General features: G+C 38.8%; 1 pseudogene; it reads right to left on the bottom strand.

Moving 5' to 3' along the window:
• Positions 1 to 220: 220 nt before the first annotated feature.
• LOC100425411 (cyclin-T2-like) lies at positions 221 to 13,654 on the bottom strand (annotated as a pseudogene).
• Between the last annotated feature and the right edge of the window lie 8,335 nt (positions 13,655 to 21,989).

Genomic DNA, 21,989 nt, shown 5'->3' with positions numbered 1-21,989 from the left:
AACATGGTTGGAGAAATCGTACTTCTTGATTTCAAATTATATTATAAAGCAATAGTAATCAAAACAGTATGGTTCTGGCACAAAAACAGACACATAGCCCAATGAAACAGAATAAACAGTGCAGATATAAATTCCAACCTTATAGGTCAACTAATTTTCAACAAGGGCAGCTCTCCTTTATTGGTGCTTTTATCAGTATGTGGTACTAAAATCCATAATTTCAGTCCTGCACATTAAGATCAAGAGTTTCTAGCTTTCATTTTTTTCTTTATTTATCTGAAGATATTTTCTGAGGAATTATTCCAAGTGTAGCAGAAATTGGCCCATGGTATTTACTGCTGCCTGCTTTATGAGTATATTCTTGCTTAATAGAAGAATGATTAGAAATTTTGTCAGGTCTGTGATGTAATCCTGAATGCAGTAACATAGAAGTCCCTGTTGTAAGTTGATGTAGTACTGGCTACTAGACAAAAATGTCTCCTACTTCTGTGAGTATATCTGTTCTGTCCTTGCTGATTCTTGATGTTGAGGCTGTTCCTTGTGTGATGGCAAATGTATGAGATATTTGACATTCCTATTGCTAACACTGACAAATTATCAATATATGACTGTCTTTTACAGAAATATTGCCTGAATTTAGAAGTACTGGCCTAGCCTGACCCTGACCCATCCTTCCTCACTGGGCAGGGCCTCCCTGCAGGAACTCCACCAACTCCAGCCAGAGGCTCAGGAACAAAACCCTGATCTCCCAGGGCCTGAGTCCCTAACGGGAGAGGTGGCCACAGTCTCTGCAGACTAGCAGACTTAGCCTTTCCTGCTGGTAGTTCTGAGGAATCCAGGGAGCCCTGATGAGTGGGTTTCCCCCCAGCGAAGCATGCCCCCTCCACCAAGGGACAGTCAAAGTGCTTCATTAAATGGGTCCTGTTCCCCCCTGCCACCCAGCTGGGTGAGAACCTCCAAGAGGGGTTATCAGACACCCTATACAGAAGCAATACTACTGGCATCAGGTTGGTGCCCCTTGAGGTCAGAGATCCCAGAAGAAGGAGAGGTAACATTTTTGCTGTTATTCAGCCTCCTTGAGTGACAACTCCAGGTGTGGGAGTGAACCAGATGAATAGGGCCTGAAGTGAACCCCCAGCAAATTGCAGCAGCCCTACAGAAAAGGGACCTGACCATTGAAAGAAAGCAAACAGAAAGCAACAACAACAGCATCAGCAAAACAAAAGGTCTCCATAAAAACCCCATCCAATGGTCAGCAGCCTCAAAGATCAAAACTAGACAGACTTACGTAGATGAGAAACAATCAATGAAAAAATGCTGAAAACCCAAAGGCCAGAGTACCTCTTCTTTTCTAAACAATCACCACACCTCTCCATCAAGGGCACAGAACTGGATGGAGGATGAGATGGATGAATTGACAAAGCTAGGCTTCAGAAGACGGGTAATAAAAAAAACTTTGGTGAGCTAAAGGAGCATGTTCTAATCCAATGCAAAGAAGCTAAGAACCTTGATAAAAGGTTAGAGGAGCTGCTAGCTAGAATAACCAGCTGAGAGGGGGATATAAATGACCTGATAGAGCTGAAAAACACAGCATGAGAACTTCGTGAAGCATACACAAATATCAATAGCCAAATCGACCAAGCAGAAGAAAGTATATCAGAGTTTGAAGACCACTTTGAGTTTGAAACAAAATATACAGACAAGGTTAGAGAAAAAAGAATGACAAACAAACAAACAAAGCCTCCAAGAAATATGCGACTACATAGAAAGACCAAATCTATGATTGATTGGAGTACCTGAAGAAGACGGGGAGAATGGGAACAAGCTGGAAAACACACTTCAGGATATTACCCAGGACAACTTCTCCAACCTAGCAAGATGGCCAACACGCAAATTCGTGAAATACAGGGGACACCACCACTAAGATACTCTATGAGAAGGACAACTCCAAGACATATAATCATCAGATTCTCCAAGGGCAAAATGAAGGAAAAGGTGTTAAGGGCAGCCAGAGAGAAAGGCCAGGTCATCTACGAAGGGAAGCCCATCAGACTAATAGTGGACCCCTCAGCGAAACTCTACAACCCAGAAGAGATTAAGGGCCAATATTCAACATTCTTAAAGAAAGAATTTTCAACCCAGAATTTCATATCCCACCAAACTAAGCTTCATAAGCAAAGGATAAATAAAATCTTTTTCAGACAAGCAGATGTTGAGGGATTTTGTCACCACTAGGCCTGTCTTGCAAGGGCTCTTGAAGGAAGCACTAAATATAGAAAGGAAAATCTGGTACCAGACGCTGCAAAAATATGCCAAAATATAGAGACCAATGACACTATGAAGAAACTGTATCAACTAGTGTGCAAAATAGCAGATAGCATCATGATGACAGGATCAAACTCACACATAGCAATACCTTAAATGTAAATGGGATAAATACCCCAGTTAAAAGACACAGACCGGCAAATTGGATAAAAAGTCAAGACCCATCAGTGTGCTGTATTCAGGAGATTCATCTCATGTGCAAAGACACACATAGGCTCAAAATAAAGGGATGAAGGAAAATTTACCAAGCAAATAAAAAGCAAAAAACAAACAAACAAACAAAATCATGTGGTTCAATTCTAGTCCCTGACAAAACAGACTTTAAACCAACAAATTTCAAAAAAGACAAAGAAGGGCATTGCATAATGGCAAAGGGATCAATTCAATGAGAAGAGCTAACTATCCTCAATATACAGGCATCTGATACAGGAGGATCCAGATTCATAAAACAAGTTCAGCCGGGTGCGGTGGCTCAAGCCTGTAATCCCAGCACTTTGGGAGGCCAAGACGGGTGGATCATGAGGTCAGGAGATCAAGACCATCCTGGCTAACATGGTGAAACCCCGTCTCTACTAAAAAAATACAAAAAACTAGCCGGGCAAGGTGGCGGGTGCCTGTAGTCCCAGCTACTCGGGAGGCTGAGGCAGGAGAATGGTGTAAACCTGGGAGGTGGAGCTTGCAGTGAGCTGAGGTCCAGCCACTGCACTCCAGCCTGGGCGACAGAGCGAGACTCCGTCTCCAAAAAAAAAAAAAAAAAAAAATGACAAGTTCTTAGAGACCTACAAAGACACATAGACTCCCACACAATAGTAGTGAGACACTTTAGCACCCCACTGTCAATGTTAGACAGATCAAAGGACAGAAGATTAACAAGAATATTCAGGATTTGAACTCAGCTCTGGATCAAGCGGACCTAATAGACATCTACAGAACTCTCCATCCCAAATCAACAGAATACACATTCCTATCAGTGCCACATAGCACTTATTCTAAAATTGACCACAAATTGGAAGTAAAACACTCCTCAGCAAGTGCAAAATAACTAAATCATAACAAAGAGTCTCTCAGACCACAGTGCAATCAAATTAGAACTCAGGATTAAGGAACTCACTCAAAACCACATGATTACATGCAAATTGAAAAACCTACTCCTAAATGACTCCTGAGTAAATAATGAAATTAAGGCAGAAATCAAGAAGTTCTTTGAAACCAATGAGAACAAAGAGACAATTACCGGAATCTCTGGGATACAGCTAAAACAGTGTGTAGAGAAAAATTTATAGCACTAAATACCCACATCAGAAAGCCAGAAATATCTCAAATTGACACCCTAACATCACTATTAAAAGAGCTAGAGAAACAAGAGCAAACTAATCCAAAAGCTAGCAAAAGACAAGAAATAACTAAGTGTAAAACAGAATTGAAGGAGATAGAGACACAAAAAACTCTCCAAAAAATCACTGAATCCAGAAGCTGGTTTTTTGAAAAAATTAACAGAATAGATAGACTACTAGCTAGACTAATAAAGAAGAAAAGAGAGAAGAATTAAATGACACAATGTAATAAAGGGGATATCACCACTGACCCTAGAGAAATACAAACTACCATCAGAGAATACTATAAACATCTATATGCAAATAAACTAGAAAATCTAGGAAAAATTGATAAATTCCTGGACACATACAGCCTCCCAAGACTAAACCAGGAAGAAGTCAAATCCCTAAATAGATCAACAAAAAGTTCTGAAATTGAGGCAGCAATTAATAGCCTACCAACCAAAAAATATCCCAGGACCAGATGGATTCACAGCTGAATTCTACCAGAGGTACAAAGAGGTGATGATACCATTCCTTCTGAAACTATTCCAAACAATTGAAAAGGAGAGACTCCTCCCTAACTCATTTTATGAAGCCAGAATCATCCTGATATCAAAATCTGCCAGAAACACAACAACAACAAAAAAGAAAACTTTAGGCCAATATCCCTGATGAGCATCAATGTGAAAATTGTCAATAAAATACCTGCAGATCAAATCCAGCAGCACATCAAAGAACTTATCTACCATGATCAAGTAGGCTTCATCCCTGCGATGCAAGTCTGGGTCATCACATGCAAATAAATAAACGTAACCCATCACATAAACAGAACCAAAGACAAAACCACACGATTGTCTCAATAGATGCAGAAAAGGCCTTCAATAAAATTCAACATCCCTTTATGCTAAAAACTCTCAATAAACTAGGTATTGATGGAACATGTCTCAAAATAATAACAGCCATTTATGACAAACCCACAGCCAGTAGCATGTTGAATGGGCAAAAGCTAGGAGCTTTCCCTTGGAAAACAACTACAAGACAAGGATGCCCTCTCTCACCACTCTTATTCAACATATTATTGGAAGTTCTGGCCACAGCAATCAGGCAAGAGAAATAAATAAAGGGTATTCAAACAGAAAGAGAGGAAGTCAAATTGTCTCTGTTTGCAGATGACATGATTATATATTTAGAAAACCCCATTATGTCAGCCCAAAACTCCTTAAGCTGATAAGAAACTTCAGTAAATTCTCAGGATACAAAATCAGTGTGCAAAAATCACAAGTATTCCTTGACACCAACAGTAGACAAGCAGAGAGACAAATCACGAATGAACTCCCATTCACAATTGCTACAAAGAGAAGTAAATACCTAGAAATGCAGCTAACAAGGGATGTGAAGGACCTCTTCAAAGAGAACTACAAACCACTGCTCAAGGAAACAAGAGAGGACACAAACAAATGGAAAAACATTCCATCCTCATGGATAGGAAGAATCAATATCATTAAAATGGCCATATTGCCCAAAGTAGTTTATAGATTCAATGGTATTGAATTGAGTGCATCAAACTACCATTGATATTCTTCACAGAATTAGAAAAAAAACTACTTTAAATTTCATATGGAATCAAAGAAGACCCCATATAGCCAAGACAATCCTAAGCAAAAAGAACAAAGCTGGAAGTATCACACTACCTGACTTCAAACTATACTACAAGGCTACAATAACCAAAACAGCATGGTACTTGTACCAAAACTGACATATAGACCAATGGAACAAAACAGAGACCTCAGAAGTAATACCACACATCTAAAACCATCTGATCTTTGACAAATCTGACAAAAAAGAAGCAACAGGGAAAGAATCTCTTAGTCAATAAATGGGGTAAATGGTGCTGGAAAAACTGGCTAGCCATCTACAGAAACTGGACCCCTTCCTTACACCTTATACAAAAATTAACTCGAGATGGATTAAAGATTTAAATATAAACTCAAAACCATAAAAAAACCTAGAAGAAAACGTATGCAACACCATTCAGGGCAAGACTTCATGAATAAAACACCTAAAGCAGTTGCAACAAAAGCAAAAATCAACAAATGGGATCTAATTAAACTAAAGAGCTTCTGCACAGCCAAAGGAAGTATCATACCTGCAGAATGGGAGAGAAATTTTGCCATCTACCCATCTGACAAAGGTCTAATGTCCAGAATTTACAAGGAACTTAAACAAACTTACAAGAAAAAAAAAACAAACAATCCTATAGAAAGGTGGGCAAAGGATATGAAAAGACACTTCTCAAAAGAAGACATTTATGTGGCCAAAAAAAAAAAAAAACAGAAAAAAAAGCTCAATATCACTGATGACCAGAGAAATACAAATCAAAACCACAATGAGATACAATCTCACACCAATCAGAATGGTGATTATTAAAATGTCAAGAAACAATAGATACTGGTGAAGCTGTGGAGGGAATGTAAATTAGTTCAACCATTGTGGAAGACAGTATGGTGATTCCTCAAGGATCTAGAACCAGAAATACCATTTAACCCAACAATCCCATTACTGGGTATATGACCAAAGGAACATAAATCATTCTACCACAAAGATACATGCACACATATGTTTATTGCAGCACTGTTTACAATAGAAAAGTCATGGAACCAACCCAAATGTCCATCAATGATAGACTGGATAAAGAAAATGTGGTACATACACACTGTGGAATACTATGCAGTTATAAAGAAGAATGAGATCACGTCCTTTGGAGTGACATGGATGAAACTGGAAGACATCATCCTCAGCAAAATAACACAGGAAGAGAAAACCAAACACCACATGTTCTCACTCATAAGTGGGAGTTGAACAATGAGAACACATGGACACAGGGAGGGGAATAACACACCCCAGAGCCTGCTGAGGGATTGGGGGTGAGATGAGGGAATTTATAGGATGAATCAATAGACGCAGCAAATCATCATGGCACATGTATACCTACGTAAAAAACTTGCACATTCTGCACGTGTATCCCGCAACTTAAAGTAAAATAAAATAAATTTACAAATTTTTAGAAAAGAAAATGTGTGATACCGGCTTGCGGGGGGCATGCCCAAGATGGCCGAATAGGAACAGCTCCAGCCTCCAGCTCCCGGCATGAGCAACAAAGAAGACGGGTGATTTCTGCATTTTCAATTGAGGTACTGGGTTCATCTCACTGGGGCGTGTCAGACAGTTGGTGCTGATCTACGGGCACAGCCCGACCAGTGAGAGCTGAAGCAGGGTGAGGCATCGCCTCACTTGGGAAGCACAACGGGGAAGGGAATTCCTTTTCCTAGCCAAAGGAAATTGAGACACGCAGCACCTGGAAAATCGGGTAACTCCCACCCTAATACTGCGCATTACCAAGGGTCTTAGCAAATGGCACACCAGGAGATTATACCCCACACCTGGCCCAGAGGGTCCCACGCCCACAGAGCCTCCCTCCTTGCTAGCACAGCAGTCTGAGATCTAACTGCAAGGCGGCAGTGAGGCTGGGGTAGGGATGCCCATCATTGCTGAGGCTTAAGTAGGTAAACAAAGCCACCTGGAAGCTCGAATTGAGTGGAGCCCACTGCAGCTCAAGGAGGCCTGCCTGCCTCTGTACACTCCACCTCTGGGGACAGGGTGTAGCTAAACAAAAAGCTGCAGAAACCTCTGCAGAGGCAAATGTCCCTGTCTGACAGCTTTGAAGAGAGGAGTGGTTCTCCCAGCATGGAGGTTGGGATCTGAGAATGGACAGACTGCCTGCTCAAGTGGGTCCCTGACCCCCAAGTAGCCAAACTGGGAGACATCCCCCACTAGGTGCAGACCAACACCTCACACCTCACACGGCTAGGTACACCCCTGAGACGAAGCTTCCAGAGCAAGAATGAGACAGCAACACTCACTGTCCAGCATTCTGCAGCCTCCACTGCTGATACCTAGGCAAACAGGGTCTGGAGTGGACCTCAAGCAATCTCCAACAGACCTGCAGCTGAGGGCCCTGACTGTTAGAAGGAAAACTAACAAATAGAAAGGACAACCACACCAAAACCCCATCAGTACATCACCATCATCAAAGACCAAAGGCAGATAAAACCACGGAGATGAGGAAAGAGCAATGCAGAAAAACTGGAAATTCAAAAAATAAGAGTGCATCTCCCCCTCCAAAGGAACGCAGCTCATCGTCAGCAACAGAACAAAGCTGGACAGAGAATGACTTTGACGAGTTGAGAGAAGAAGGCTTCAGTCGATCAAACTTCTCAGAGCTAAAGGAGGAACTATGTAACCAGTGCAAAGAAACTAAAAACCTTGAAAAAAGAATGGATGAATGGATAACTAGAAAAATCAATGCAGAGAAGACCTTAAAAGAACTGATAGAGATGAAAACCATGACACAAGAACTACGTGACAAATGCACAAGCTTCAGTAACTGACTCAATCAACTGCAAGAAAGAGTATCAGAGATTGAAGATCAAATGAATGAAATGAAGCAAAGAGAAGTGAAGAGAAAAAAGAGTAAAAAGCAATGAACAAAGCCTCCAAGAAATATGGGATTATGTGAAAAGACCAAACCTACGTCTGATTGGTGTGCCTAAAAGTGATGGGGAAAATGGAACCAAGTTGGAAAACACTCTGCAGGATATCATCCAGGAGAACTTCCCCAACCTAGTAAGGCAGGTCAACATTCAAATTCAGGAAATACAGAGAATGCCACAAAGATACTCCTCGAGAAGAGCAACTCCAAGACACATAATTGTCAGATTCACCAAAGTTGAAATGAAGGAAAAAATATTAAGGGCAGCCAGATAGAAACGTTGGGTTACCCACAAAGGGAAGCCCATCAGACTAACAGTAGACCTCTCAGCAGAAACTTGACAAGCCAGAAGAGAGTGGGGGCCAATATTCAACATTCTTAAAGAAAAGAATTTTCAACCCAGAATTTCATATCCAGCCAAACTAAGTTTCATAAGTGAAGGAGAAATAAAATCCTTTACAGACAAGCAAATGCTTAGAGATTTTATCACCACCAGGCCTGCCCTACAAGAGATCCTGAAGGAAGCATAAACATGGAAAGGAACAACCGGTACCAGCCATTGCAAAAACATGCCAAAATGTAAAGTCCATCGATGCTAGGAAGAAACTGCATCATCTAACGAGCAAAATAACCAGCCAATATCATAATGACAGGTTCAAGTTCACACATAACAATATTAACCTTAAATGTAAATGGACTAAATAGTCCAATTAAAAGACACAGACTGGCAAATTGGATAAAGAGTCAAGACCCATCAATGTGCTGTATTCAGGAGACCCATCTCACATGCAGAGACACACATAGGCTCAAAATAAAAGGATGGAGGAAGATCTACCAAGCACATGGAAAACAAAAAAAAGCAGGGGTTACAATCCTAATCTCTGATAAAACAGATTTTAAACCATCAAAGGTCAAAAGAGACAAAGAGGGCCATTACATAATGGTAAAGGGATCAACTCATCAGGAAGAGCTAACTATCCTAAATATATATGCACCCAATACAGGAGCACCCAGATTCATAAAGCAAGTCCTTGGAGACTTAGAAAGAGACTTAGACTCCCATACAATAATCATGGGAGACTTCAACACCCCACTGTCAACATTAGACAAATCAATGATACAGAAAGTTAACAAGGATATCCAGGAATTGAACTCAACTCTGCACCAAGTGGACCTAATAGACATCTACAGAACTCTCCACACCAAATCAACAGAATATACATTCTTCTCAGCACCACATAGCACTTATTCCAAAATTCACCACATAGTTGGAAGTAAAGCACTCCTCAGCAAATGTACAAGAACAGAAATTATAACAAACTGTCTCTCAGACTACAGTGCAATCAAACTAGAACTCAGGATTAAGAAACTCAATCAAAACCGCTCAACTACATGGAAACTGAACAACCTGCTCCGGAATGAATATGGGGTACATAACGAAATGAAGGCAGAAATAAAGATGTTCTTTGAAACCAATGAGAACAAAGATACAACATGCCAGAATATCTGGGACACATTTAAAGCAGTGTATAGAGGGAAATTTATAGCACTAAATGCCCACAAGAGAAAGCTGGAAAGATCTAAAATTGACACCCTATCATCACAATGAAAAGAACTAGAGAAGCAAGAGCAAACACATTCAAAAGCTAGCAGAAGGCAAGAAATAACTAAGATCAGAGCAGAACTGAAGGAGATAGAGACACAAAAAATCCTCCAAAAAAAAATCAATGAATCCAGGAGTTGGTTTTTTGAAAAGATCAACAAAATTGATAGACTGCTAGCAATATTAATAAAGAAGAAAAGAGAGAAGAATCAAATAGATGCAATAAAAAATGATAAATGGGATATCACCACCGACCCCACAGAAATACAAACTATTATCAGAGAATACTATAAACACCTCTACACAAATAAACTAGAAAACCTAGAAGAAATTAATAATTTCCTGGACACTTACACTCTCCCAAGACTAAACCAGGAAGAAGTTGAATCCCTGAATAGACCAACAGCAGGCTCTGAAATTGAGGCAATAATTAATAGCTTACCAACCAAAAAAAGTCCAGGACCAGACAGATTCGCAGTCAAATTCTACCAGAGGTACAAGGAGGAGCTGGTACCATTCCTTCTGAAACTATTCCAATCAATAGAAAAAGAGGGAACCCTCCCTAACTCATTTTATGAGGCCAACATCATCCTAATACCAAAGCCTGGCAGAGACACAACAAAAAAAGAGAATTTTAGACCAATATCCCTGATGAACATCGATGCAAAAATCCTCAATAAAATACTGGCAAATCGAATCCAGCAGCACATCAAAAAGCTTATCCACCATGATCAAGTGGGCTTCATCCCTGGGATGCAAGGCTGGTTCAACATATGCAAATCAATAAACAGAACAGCACATAAACAGAACCAAAGACAGAAACCACATGATTATCTCAATAGATGCAGAAAAGGCCTTTGACAAAATTCAACAGCCCGTCATGCTAAAAACTCTCAATAAATTTGGTATTCATGGAATGTATCTCAAAGTAATAAGAGCTATTTATGACAAACCCCCAGCCAATATCATACTGAATGGGCAAAAACTGGAAGCATTCCCTTTGAAAACTGGCACAAGACAGGGATGCCCTCTCTCACCACTCCTATTCAACATAGTGTTGGAAATTCTGACTAGGGCAATCAGGCAAGAGAAAGAAATAAAGCGTAGTCAGTTAGGAAAAGAAGAAGTCAAATTGTCCCTCTTTGCAGATGACATGATTGTGTATTTAGAAAACCCCATTATCTCAGTCCAAAATCTCCTTAAGCTGATAAGAAACTTCAGCAAAGTCTCAGGATACAAAATCAATGTGCAAATTACAAGCATTCTTATACACGAGTAACAGACAAACAGAGAGCCAAATCATGAATGAACTTCCATTCACGATAGCTTCAAAGAGAATAAAATATCTAGAAATCTAACTTACAAGGGATGTAAAGGACCTCTTCAAGGAGAACTACAAACCACTGCTCAGTGAAATAAAAGAGGACACAAACAAATGGAAGAACATACCATGCTCATGGATAGGAAGAATCAATATTGTAAAAATGGCCATACTGCCCAAGGTAATTTATAGATTCGATGTCATCCCCAGTAAGCTACCAATGACTTTCTTCACAGAATTGGGGAAAAACTGCTTTAAAGTTCGTATGGAACCAAAAAAGACCCCGCATTTCCAAGACAATCCTAAACCAAAAGAACAAAGCTGGAGGCATCACGCTACCTGACTTCAAACTATACTACAAGGCTACAGTAACCAAAACAGCACGGTACTAATACCAAAACAGAGATATAGACCAATGGAACAGAACAGAGTTCTCAAAAATAATACCACACATCTACAGCCATCTGATCTTTGACAAAGCTGACAAAAACAAGAAATAGGGAAAGGATTCCCTATTTAATAAATGGTGCTGGGAAAATTGGCTAACCATAAGTAGAAAGCTGAAACTGGATCCTTTCCTTACTCATTATACGAAAATTAATTCAAGATGGATTAGAGACTTAAATGTTAGACCTAAAACCATAAAAACCCTAGAAGAAAACCTAGGCAATACCATTCAGGACACAGGCATGGGCAAGGACTTCATGTCTAAAACACCAAAAGCAACGGCAACAAAAGCCAAAATTGACAAACAGGATCTAATTAAATTAAAGAGCTTCTGCACAGCAAAAGAAACTACCATCAGAGTGAACAGGCAACCTACAGAGAGGGAGAAAATTTTTGCAATCTACTCAACTGACAAAGGGCTAATATCCAGAACCTACAAAGAACTCAAACAAATTTACAAGAAAAAAACAAACAACCCCATCAAAAAGTGGGCAAAGGATATGAACAGACACTTCTCAAAAGAAGACATTCATACAGCCAACAGACACATGAAAAAATGCTCATCATCACTCGCCATCAGAGAAATGCAAATCAAAACCACAATGAGATATCATCTCACACCAGTTAGAATGGCAATCATTAAAAAATCAGGAAACAACAAGTGCTGGAGGGGATGTGGAGAAATAGGAACACTTTTACACTGTTGGTGGGACTGTAAACTAGTTCAACCATTGTGGAAAACAGTGTGGTGATTCATCAAGGATCTAGAACTAGAAATACTATTTGCCCAACCATCCCATTACTGGGTATATACTCAAAGGATTATAAATCATGCTGCTATAAAGACACATGCACACGTATGTTTATTGTGGCACTATTCACAATAGCAAAGACTTGGAACCAACCCAAATGTCCATCAGTGACAGACTGGATTAAGAAAATGTGGCACATATACACCATGGAATACTATGCAACCATAAGAAAGGATGAGTTCATGTCCTTTGTAGGGACATGGATGCAGCTGGAAACCATCATTCTCAGCAAACTATCGCAAGAACAGAAAACCAAACACCACATGTTCTCACTCATAGGTGGGAATTGAACAATGAGATCACTTGGACACAGGAAGGGGAACATCACACACCGGGGCCTATTGTGGGGAGGGGAGATGGGGGAGGGGTAGCATTAGGAAATAAACCTAATGTAAATGACAAGTTAATGGGTGCAGCACACCAACATGGCACATGTATACATATGTAACAAACCTGCACGTTGTGCACATGTACCCTAGAGCTTAAAGTATAATAATAATTTTTTAAAAAAGAAAATATGGTACATAAACACCATGGAATACTATGCAGCTATGAAAAAGAATGAGTTTATGTCCTTTACAGAGACATGGATGAAGGTGGAAGCCCTCATCCTCAGCAAACTAACACAGAAACAAAAACCAAACACCACATGGTCTCACTCATAAGTGGGAGTTGAACAATGAAAACACATGGACACAGTAAGGGAAACAATGCACACCAGGGCCTGTTACAGGGTGGGGAGGGTGAGGGAACGGAACTTAGAGGAGGGGTCAATAGGTGCAGCAAACCACCATGGCACAAGTATACCTACCTGCATGTTCTACACATGTATTGACACTTAATTTAAAAAAAGAAAAAGAAAAGTAAAGAAGTAGTGGCCTAGGGAATGCCAATGTAGATCATTTCTGAAAACGTGGGTTTATAGGCACATCTGTGATACTATCTATTAAAATGGAATTCTGGACCAAAGATAAAGAAGTGGTGTCTCTGATAAATATCATCTATTTTTGGTTTATTAAATGACTGATTGGCCTTTGAGTTTCTAATCCTTTTCAACTTAACAGGTGTTTTCTCTAATATTTTTAGAAACTCATATTTTAGCTCATCTAATAATTCTAGAGTAACTGTAGAATCCACATATTACCGCCAACACTTTCCATCAATGAACACAGGAATCTCTCAATTGAATCATTTGCAAGTCAAATGAATGTATACATGTGCTATCACTGTTGGTTTGTACTGAAGAGAGAAGGTTATGTGATGCAGACTGTTTATAGCCATGAAATAAGATGTCTCTGTCAAATCCTTGCTTGCTTTTACTAACTTGGTACATTTTACCACATCTGATTGTGGATGTTCAATGTTGATCTCAAAATCTGGTGTTTGTAGGGTTATGCTTTCAATTAAAACCAATTCTTGAGTCTGCTGAAAGTAAATACCACATTTGGTATCCAGCACTCTAGGGAGTGAAGACAAGCATGTGCTACTTTAATAACATCTTCAAGTTTTTGAGCCTGTTCCTCCCCTTTCACTGCCAAAAAATTACAGGTTGACAATATTATCCACATTCCTCACAGAAGTATTTCTGTTTCCTCTAAAGAGAGCTCAATTTTCATCTTCCTTTAGTGCAACACTGATACCCAGCACTCTTCCAAAGTTTCTGGTGAAATCCACTAATTCATTCACATTACCTCCTCATCAGTCTGCAGACATTTTACTCCAAGGATTCCTATTGAATTTGGTGAAAGAATAGTATATATAAATAATTGCAGTGTTTACTGTAAGCTGAGAGACATTGAGATGCTGTGCCACATCTTGGATGAGGTTAGCCATCTGCTGGCACTAGGAGAGCTCTTTATCGACCTGCACTCCACATTGGCTACTTGGCCTGTCGTCCAGCTGTTCCCTAGTAAGAGCCAATGAGAAGAAGCTCCACGTCTGGCACCATGACACTTCCTCCTCCACCCACTCCCCACAAATTATATCTTTTTCTTTTCATTGGCATACAATAATTGTACACATTCATGGGGTACATAGTGATATTTCAATACATATAATGTATAGTGAGCAAATAAAGGTAATTGGCATATTCATCTTCTTGAACATTTATTATTTCTTGAACATTCAGTTCTTGAACATCTTGAACATTCACTTTTTTTCATTCTAGTTATTTGAAACTATATAGTATATTATTGTTAACTCTATAGTAATTCTACAGGGCTATAGAACTCTAGAATTTATTCCTCCTATCTAACTACAATTGCATATCTTTTAAGAAATTTTCCCTATTCTCCTCTTTCCCTTACCTTTGCCAACTTCTAGTATCTTCTGCTGTACTTTTCACTTCTATGAGATCAGCATTTTTAGCTTCGATTATATGAATAAGAATATGCAGTATTTTACTTTCTATTCCTGGATTACTTCACTTAATATAATGTCTTCTAGTTCCATCCATGTCATGGCAAATGACAGAATTTTATTCTTTTATGACTGAATAATATTTCATTGTGTGTATATATACCACATTTGCTTTATCCATTAATCTTTTGTTGGAAATCTAGGTTGATTTCATATATTGGTTATTGTGAATAGTGCCACAATAAACATGAGGGTGCAAATGTCTCTTCAATGTTCTGATTTCCCTTCCTTTGGATAAATGCCCAGTAGTGAGATTGCTAGATCATGTGGTAGTTCTATTTGTAGTTGTTTGAGAAACCTCCATACTGTTCTTTATGGAAGCTGTAGTAGTTCACATCCCCACCAATAGTGTATAAGAGTTCTATTTTTTTCTGCATCTTCACCAGCATTTGTTATTTTTTGTCTTTTTGGTAACAGCCATCCTAACTAGGGTGAGCCGATACCTCAGTGTATTTTTGTTTTTCTTTCCCTGAGATGGAGTCTCGCTCTGTCACCCAGGCTGGAATGCAGTTTGGCACGATCTGAGCTCACTGTAGCCTCCGCCTCTTGGGTTCAAGTGATTCTCCTGTCTCAGTTTCCAAGTAGCTGGGACTATAGGCATGCACTACCAGGCCCAGTTAATTTTTTGTATTTTTAGTAGAGATGAGGTTTCACCATGTTGGCCAGGCTGATCAGGAACTCCTGACCTCAGTGGATCCACCCTCCTTGACCTCCCAAAGTGCTGGGGTTGCGGGCGGGAGCCACTGGTGGGAGCCGCGGGCAGGAGCCACCGCACCCAGCCCTCACTGTGGTTTTGAATTGCATTTCTCTGATGCTTAGTGATGTTGAGTATTTTTGTATACAGATTTATTAGCCATCTGTATGTCTTCTTTTGAGAAATGTCTGTTCATATTATTTGCCCCCTTTTCATTGAATTGTTTGTTCTTTTGCTGTTGAGATATTTGAGTTTCTTGTGTATTCTGGATGTTAATCCCCTATTGGGTGAATAGTTTGAAAACATTTTCTCCCATTTTGTAGGCTGTTTTTTCTTCATGTTGATTATTTTCTTCGTTATACAGAGCTTTTTAGTTTTATATAGCCCCATTTGTTTTTGCTTTTGTTGCCTGTGTGTTTGAAGTCTTATTCATAAAATCTTTTCCCAGACCAGTGTCCTGAAGTGTTTCTACTATTGTTTTTTCTAGTGCTTTTATAGTTTGAGGTCTTAGATTTAGTTATTTGTCCCATTTGGAGCTCATTGTTGAATAGGGTGAGAAGTGGGAGTTTAGTTTCATTCTTCTGCACACAGATATCCATTTTCCCAGCACCATATATTAAAGAGACTATCCTTTCTCCAGTGAGTGTTCTTGGTGCCTTTAATTCAAAATTCAAAAATCAATTGGCTGGAGATACATGGATTACTTTCTGAATTCTCCATTCTGTTCCATTAGCCTATGTATCTGTTTATATGTTGATACTATGCTCTTTTTTGTTGTTCTTGTTACTACAGCTTTGTAGGACATTTTGAAGTCTGGTAGTGTGGCACCTACAGCTTTGTTCTTTTTGCTCAGTATTCCTTTAGCTATTTGAGGTCTTTTGTGATTCCATACAATTTTTTTAAAAATTTTCTAATTATGTGAAGAATGTCATTAGTATTTTGCTATGGATTGCATTGAATCTATGGATTGCTTTGGGTAGCATGGTCATTTTAACAGGATTAATTACTTTGATCCATGAGCATGGAATAAGTGTTTTGTAGTTTTCCTTGTAGAGGTCTTGTAACTGCTTGGTTACATTTATTTCTAGGCATTTTTCTTTTGTAACTATTACATGTGAGATTTCCTTCTTGATTTCTTTTTCAAGTAGTTTGTTGTTCATGTATTGAAACATTACTGAGTTTTGTATATTTATTGTGTATTCTGCAAGGTTACTGAATTCATTTATTACTTATAAGAGTTTTTTGATAAAGTCTGTAGGTTTTTCTATATATAAAATCATGCTCTCTGAAAACAAGGACATATTGATATCTTCCTTTCCAATTTGGATGCCTTTTATTTCTCTCTTGCCTAATTGCTCTGGCTAGGACTCCCAGGACTATGTTGAATAAAAGTAGTAACAGTTGGCACCTTTGTCTTATTCTAGTGCTTACAGCAAAAGCTCTCAGCTTTTCCCCATTTACTATGATGTTAGCTGTGGGTTTGTCACATGGCCTTTATTGTGTTGAGTTACTTTCCCTCTATACACAATTTTTTGAGAGTTTTTATCATGAAGGGGTGTTGAATTTTATCAAATGCTTTTTTTTATTCTTCTATTTCTGTGACAAATGTCTTTGGTATTTTGAAAGGGATCATATGGGTTGGTCATTCATTTTGTTGATATGATGTATCCTGTTTATTGATTTTCATATGTTGAACCATCTTTGCATCCATGGGATAAATCCCACTTGATCATAGTGCATTATCTTTTTTGATGTATTGTGGGATTCAGTTTGTTAGTACTTTCTCAAGGATTTTTGCATCTATGTTCATCGGGGCATTGGCCTGCAGTTTCCTTTTTTTAATTGGGCCCTTGTATCGCACTGAGTTTCCTGAAGATTGCTATTTCAAAGTTTTTTCTGGCATTTTATATATTTCCTTATGATTGGGGTCTGTTATTGGAGAATTGTTACGTTACTTTGGAAGTGTCATGTTTCCTTTTTTCACATTTTACCTATTCCTATGTTGATAACTATGCATCTGATGAAACAGTCACCACTTCCAATTTTATGAAATAGCTTTTATAGAGAAACATTTATTTGTTTAGGTGGGTCTTGGGGTGTTGATTCTGTAAGGTGCATTGGCTTTGGTTCTAGGTGGATGTAGTAGTGTGGTCTCTGTGTGGTTTCTTTAGCTGTAACCCATGTTAGTGACATTTACAAGTGTCTCAGCAGCCCATGCTGAAATGAGTGTGGCAATGGTGGTGTGGCTTTGTTAGGGGTGGACTCATTGGTCTGTTTCTCAGGTTAGGGGTGCATGCGTGTACACAGCAGATTGGCCAACTTGATGTCTGGCTCACTGGGGTTGGAACCATGTGGCTATTACTCTAGTCAGGGGCACCATGTGTGATTCCTCATCTGGCCTGGGAACATGTCTGCCAGGGATGGCCCTCAGGGCTGTTTCTCAGGCCCAGAACATGGGCACATAACTGCTTGGTGGCCTAGGGAAATATCTGCTGAAGGTGGCCCATGGGGCAATTTTGCCCTGGGACATGGCCACATGCCTTTTTGGCAGGCCTGGGTGTGTCTGCTGGGGTTGGCCCTCAGGGCTGTTTCTCAGGTCTGGGATGGAGGAGCCCATACTCAAAAAATATTGAGAGGGCTTAACTGCACAGGTGAATAGGCTAGTGTGAGACCTAGCTGTGTCTCCTTCCACAGGGTTGGTCCAGTAAGGGTGTAGCATCAGAGAGGGCTCCCCCAAAGCCCATCAGCAGACGTGGTGAGGGAGTTACCTCTCTTATCCTTAATCCACAGTACACAACTGCAAATGCACAGATACACAAAGGAACCATGTGACTGAGTAAGAGCTTATCTACTGCTCATTGCTGTCAACTGCCATCTACTAAAATGCAGCCCAAATTACAAAGTCAAAAATCACTTTACTAAATTTACCCCCTATGAAACCAAGAGCAAGAATTCTACAACAAAGAAAGACCCTGTACAGAGCCTTAGTCCTCTGAAAACTTCCAGAAATGAAGTCAACAGATGAAACTCAATTTATACCTCAATTAAAAGAGTATCAGCCCTCCCAGATGAGCAAGAATCAGCACAAGAACTCTGGCAATTTAAAAAGCCAGAGTGTTCCCTTACCTCCAAATAAGCCCACTGGCACCCCAGCAATGGTTCTTAACCAGTTTGAATTGTCTGAAATGACAGACAAGGAATTCTGAATCTGGATGGCAAGGAAGTTCATTGAGATTGAGGAGAAAATTCAAATTCAATCTAAGGAAGCCAAGCAATCCAGTAAACCAATTCAAGGCTGAAAGATAAAATTCCCATTTTAAGACTAACCCAAACTGAGCATAAGCTGAAATATTGGCTACAAGATTTTCATAATACAATTGGAAGTATTGACAGCATAATAGACCAAGCTGAGAAAAGAATCTCGGTGCTAAAGTATGAGTTATTTGAACCAGCACAGTCAGACAAAAATAAAGAAAAATAAATAAGAAAAATGAAAAAATTATCTGATAAATATGGGATTATGTAAAGAGACCAAATGACTTAGCATCATTTCTGAGATGGAAGGAGAGAGAATAAGCTACATGGAAAATATATTTGAGGACACAGTTCATAAAAATTTCCCCGATCTCACTAGAGAAGTCAATATCCAAATCTAAGAAATACAGAGAACCTCAGCCAGATACAAGATGACCATTCCCAAGGCTTATAGTCATTAGATTCACCAAGGTCAATACAAAACAAAAAACTTTAAAAACAACTAGAGAGAATGGGGCAGGTCACCTACAGAAAAAAATCCCATCAGGCTAGCAGCAGATTTCTCAGCAGAAATCTTACAAGCCAGATAAGATTAGAGGTCTATTTTTAGTGTCCTTAAAGTAAAGAAATTCCAACCAAGAATTTCATGTCCTGCCAAACTAAACTTCATAAGTTAAAGAGAAGTAAAATCTTTCTGTAACAAACACATGCTGAGGGAATACATTTCAACCAGACCAGCTGTATAAGAGGCCCTTAAGGGAATACTAAATACGGATTCAAAAGAATGACACCTGCTATCACAGAAGCACACCTAAGCCCATAGCCCACAGGCACTATAAGGTAACTATGCAATCAAGTCTATATAACAATCAGCTAACAACACCATGATAGGATCAAAATCACACATATCAATACTAATCTTGAATGTGAATGGGTTAAATGTCTCACTTAAAAGATACAGACTGGCAATCTGGATTAAAAGACAAGACCCAACCATCTGTTGTTTTCAAAAGATCCATGTCACATGTGGCAATACCCACCAGCACAAAGTAAAAGGATGTAAGGAGTAAGATCTACCATGCAAATAGAAAACAAACAAACAAAAATAGGAGTCACTATTTTTATATCAGATGAAACAGACTTTAATAAAAATTACAGACAATAAAGGGCTTACATAATGACAAAGGATACACTCCAACAAAAAAGTTTAACTATCCTAAATATACACACATCCAATATTGGAGCACCCAGATTCATAAAGCAAGTTCTTTTAGACCTACAAAAATACTTACACAACTACACAACAATAGTGGGAGACTTCAACACCCCACTGTCAGCATTAGATGGATCACATCAAAACAAAAATCTAAAAAAGAAACTCTGAGGTTGGGCACAGTGGTTCACACCTGTAATCTCAGCCCTTCAGAAGGCTGAGGTGGGTGGATCATTGGAGCCCAGGAGTTTGAGACCAACCTGGACAACATAACAAACCCTGTCTCTACAAAAAATACAAAAATTAGCAGGGCATGGTGGCATGCACCTGTAATCCCAGCTGTTCAGGAGGCTGAGGCAGGAGGATCAATTGAGCCTGGGAGGTCAAGGCTTCAGTGAACTGTGATCAGTCCACTGTACTCCCGCCTGGGCAGAAGAGTGATACCCCAGCTCAAAAATAAATATATAAATAAATTAAATAAATAAATAAGAAACTTTGGACTTAAACTCAACACTTGCCCAATTGGATCTAATAGACATATACAGAACACTCCACCCAAAAAACACAGAATATACAGTCTTCTCATCTGCACATTGAATATGTCTTAAGATTGACCACATGCTTGGTCATAAAGCAAGCCTCAATAAATTCAAAAAAATTGAAATCATACAAAGCACACTCTCAGACCACAGTGCAATAAAAATAGAAATCAATACCAAGAATATTTCTCAAAACTACACAAATACATGGAAATTAAACAACTTACTAATGAATAACTCCTGGGGAAACATTAAAATTAAGAAAGAAATAAAAAATTATTTTAAATCAATGAAAATAAGGACACAACAATACAAAAATCTGCAGAATGCAGCCAAAGCTGTGGTAACAGGAAAGTTTATAGACCTAAATGCCTTCATCAAGAAGTTAGAAAGGTCTCAAATTAGCAATCTAACTTTGCACCTAAAGGAAATATTAAAAAAAAAAAAAAAAAAAAAAGAACAAACCAATCCCAAAGCTAGCAGAAAAAAAGAAATAACTAAAATTAGAGAATAATGTAATGAAATTAAGATGCAAAAATCCATACAAAAGATCAATGAAACCAACTGTTGGGTCTTGAAAAAATAAATAATATCGATAAACCCCTAACTAGACCAACAAAGAAAAAGAAAATCCAAATAAGCACAATCAGAAGTGACAAATGTGATATTATAATTTATCCCACAAAAATACAAAAGATACTAGGAGAAACAATGAACCACTCTATGCAGACTAATTAGAAAATCTAGAGAAAATAAATAAATTTCTTGAGGCATACAATCTCCCAAGATTGAATCTGGAAGAGATTGAAACCCTGATTAGACCAAAGTCAACTTTTGAAATTGAATCAGTAACAAAGAACATGACAACAACAACAAAAAGCCCCATACTGGATGGATCCACAACCAAATTCCACCAGATGTACAAAGAAGAACTGATAACTGTTATACTAAAACTATTTCAAAAGATTGAGGAGGAGGTCCTCCTCCCTAATTTGTTCTATGAAGCCAGCATCATTCTGATACCAAAATCTGGCAAAGATGCAATGAAAAAATAAAACTCTAGGCCAACATCCTTCAGGAACATAGACACAAAAATCCTCATTAAAATACTAGCCAGTCAAATTCAGTAGCACATTAAAAAGTTAACCCAGCACAATAAAATGGCTTTATTCCTGGGATGCAAGCTAGTTTAATATATACAAATCAATAAATGTCATTTACCACATAAACAGAATCAAAAACAAAAGCTACATGATCGTCTTGATAGAAGCAGAGAAAACTCTTGATAATATCCAACATCTCTTTATGATAAAAACCCTCAATAAACTAGACATTGACAGAACATACATCAAAACACTAAGAGCAGTCTATAACAAACCCACAGCCAACATTATCCTGAATGAGCAAAAGCTCAAATCATTCTCCTAGAGAACTGGAACAAGACAATGATGTCCAATCTCACCACTCCTATTTAACATATTACTGAAAGTCCTAGTC

Source organism: Macaca mulatta, chromosome 1 (assembly GCF_049350105.2).
Source record: "Macaca mulatta isolate MMU2019108-1 chromosome 1, T2T-MMU8v2.0, whole genome shotgun sequence".
Taxonomy (NCBI): Eukaryota; Metazoa; Chordata; class Mammalia; order Primates; family Cercopithecidae; genus Macaca; species Macaca mulatta.
Note: the sequence above shows the minus strand (reverse complement) of the source record. Positions and strands in the feature narration are given on the sequence as shown.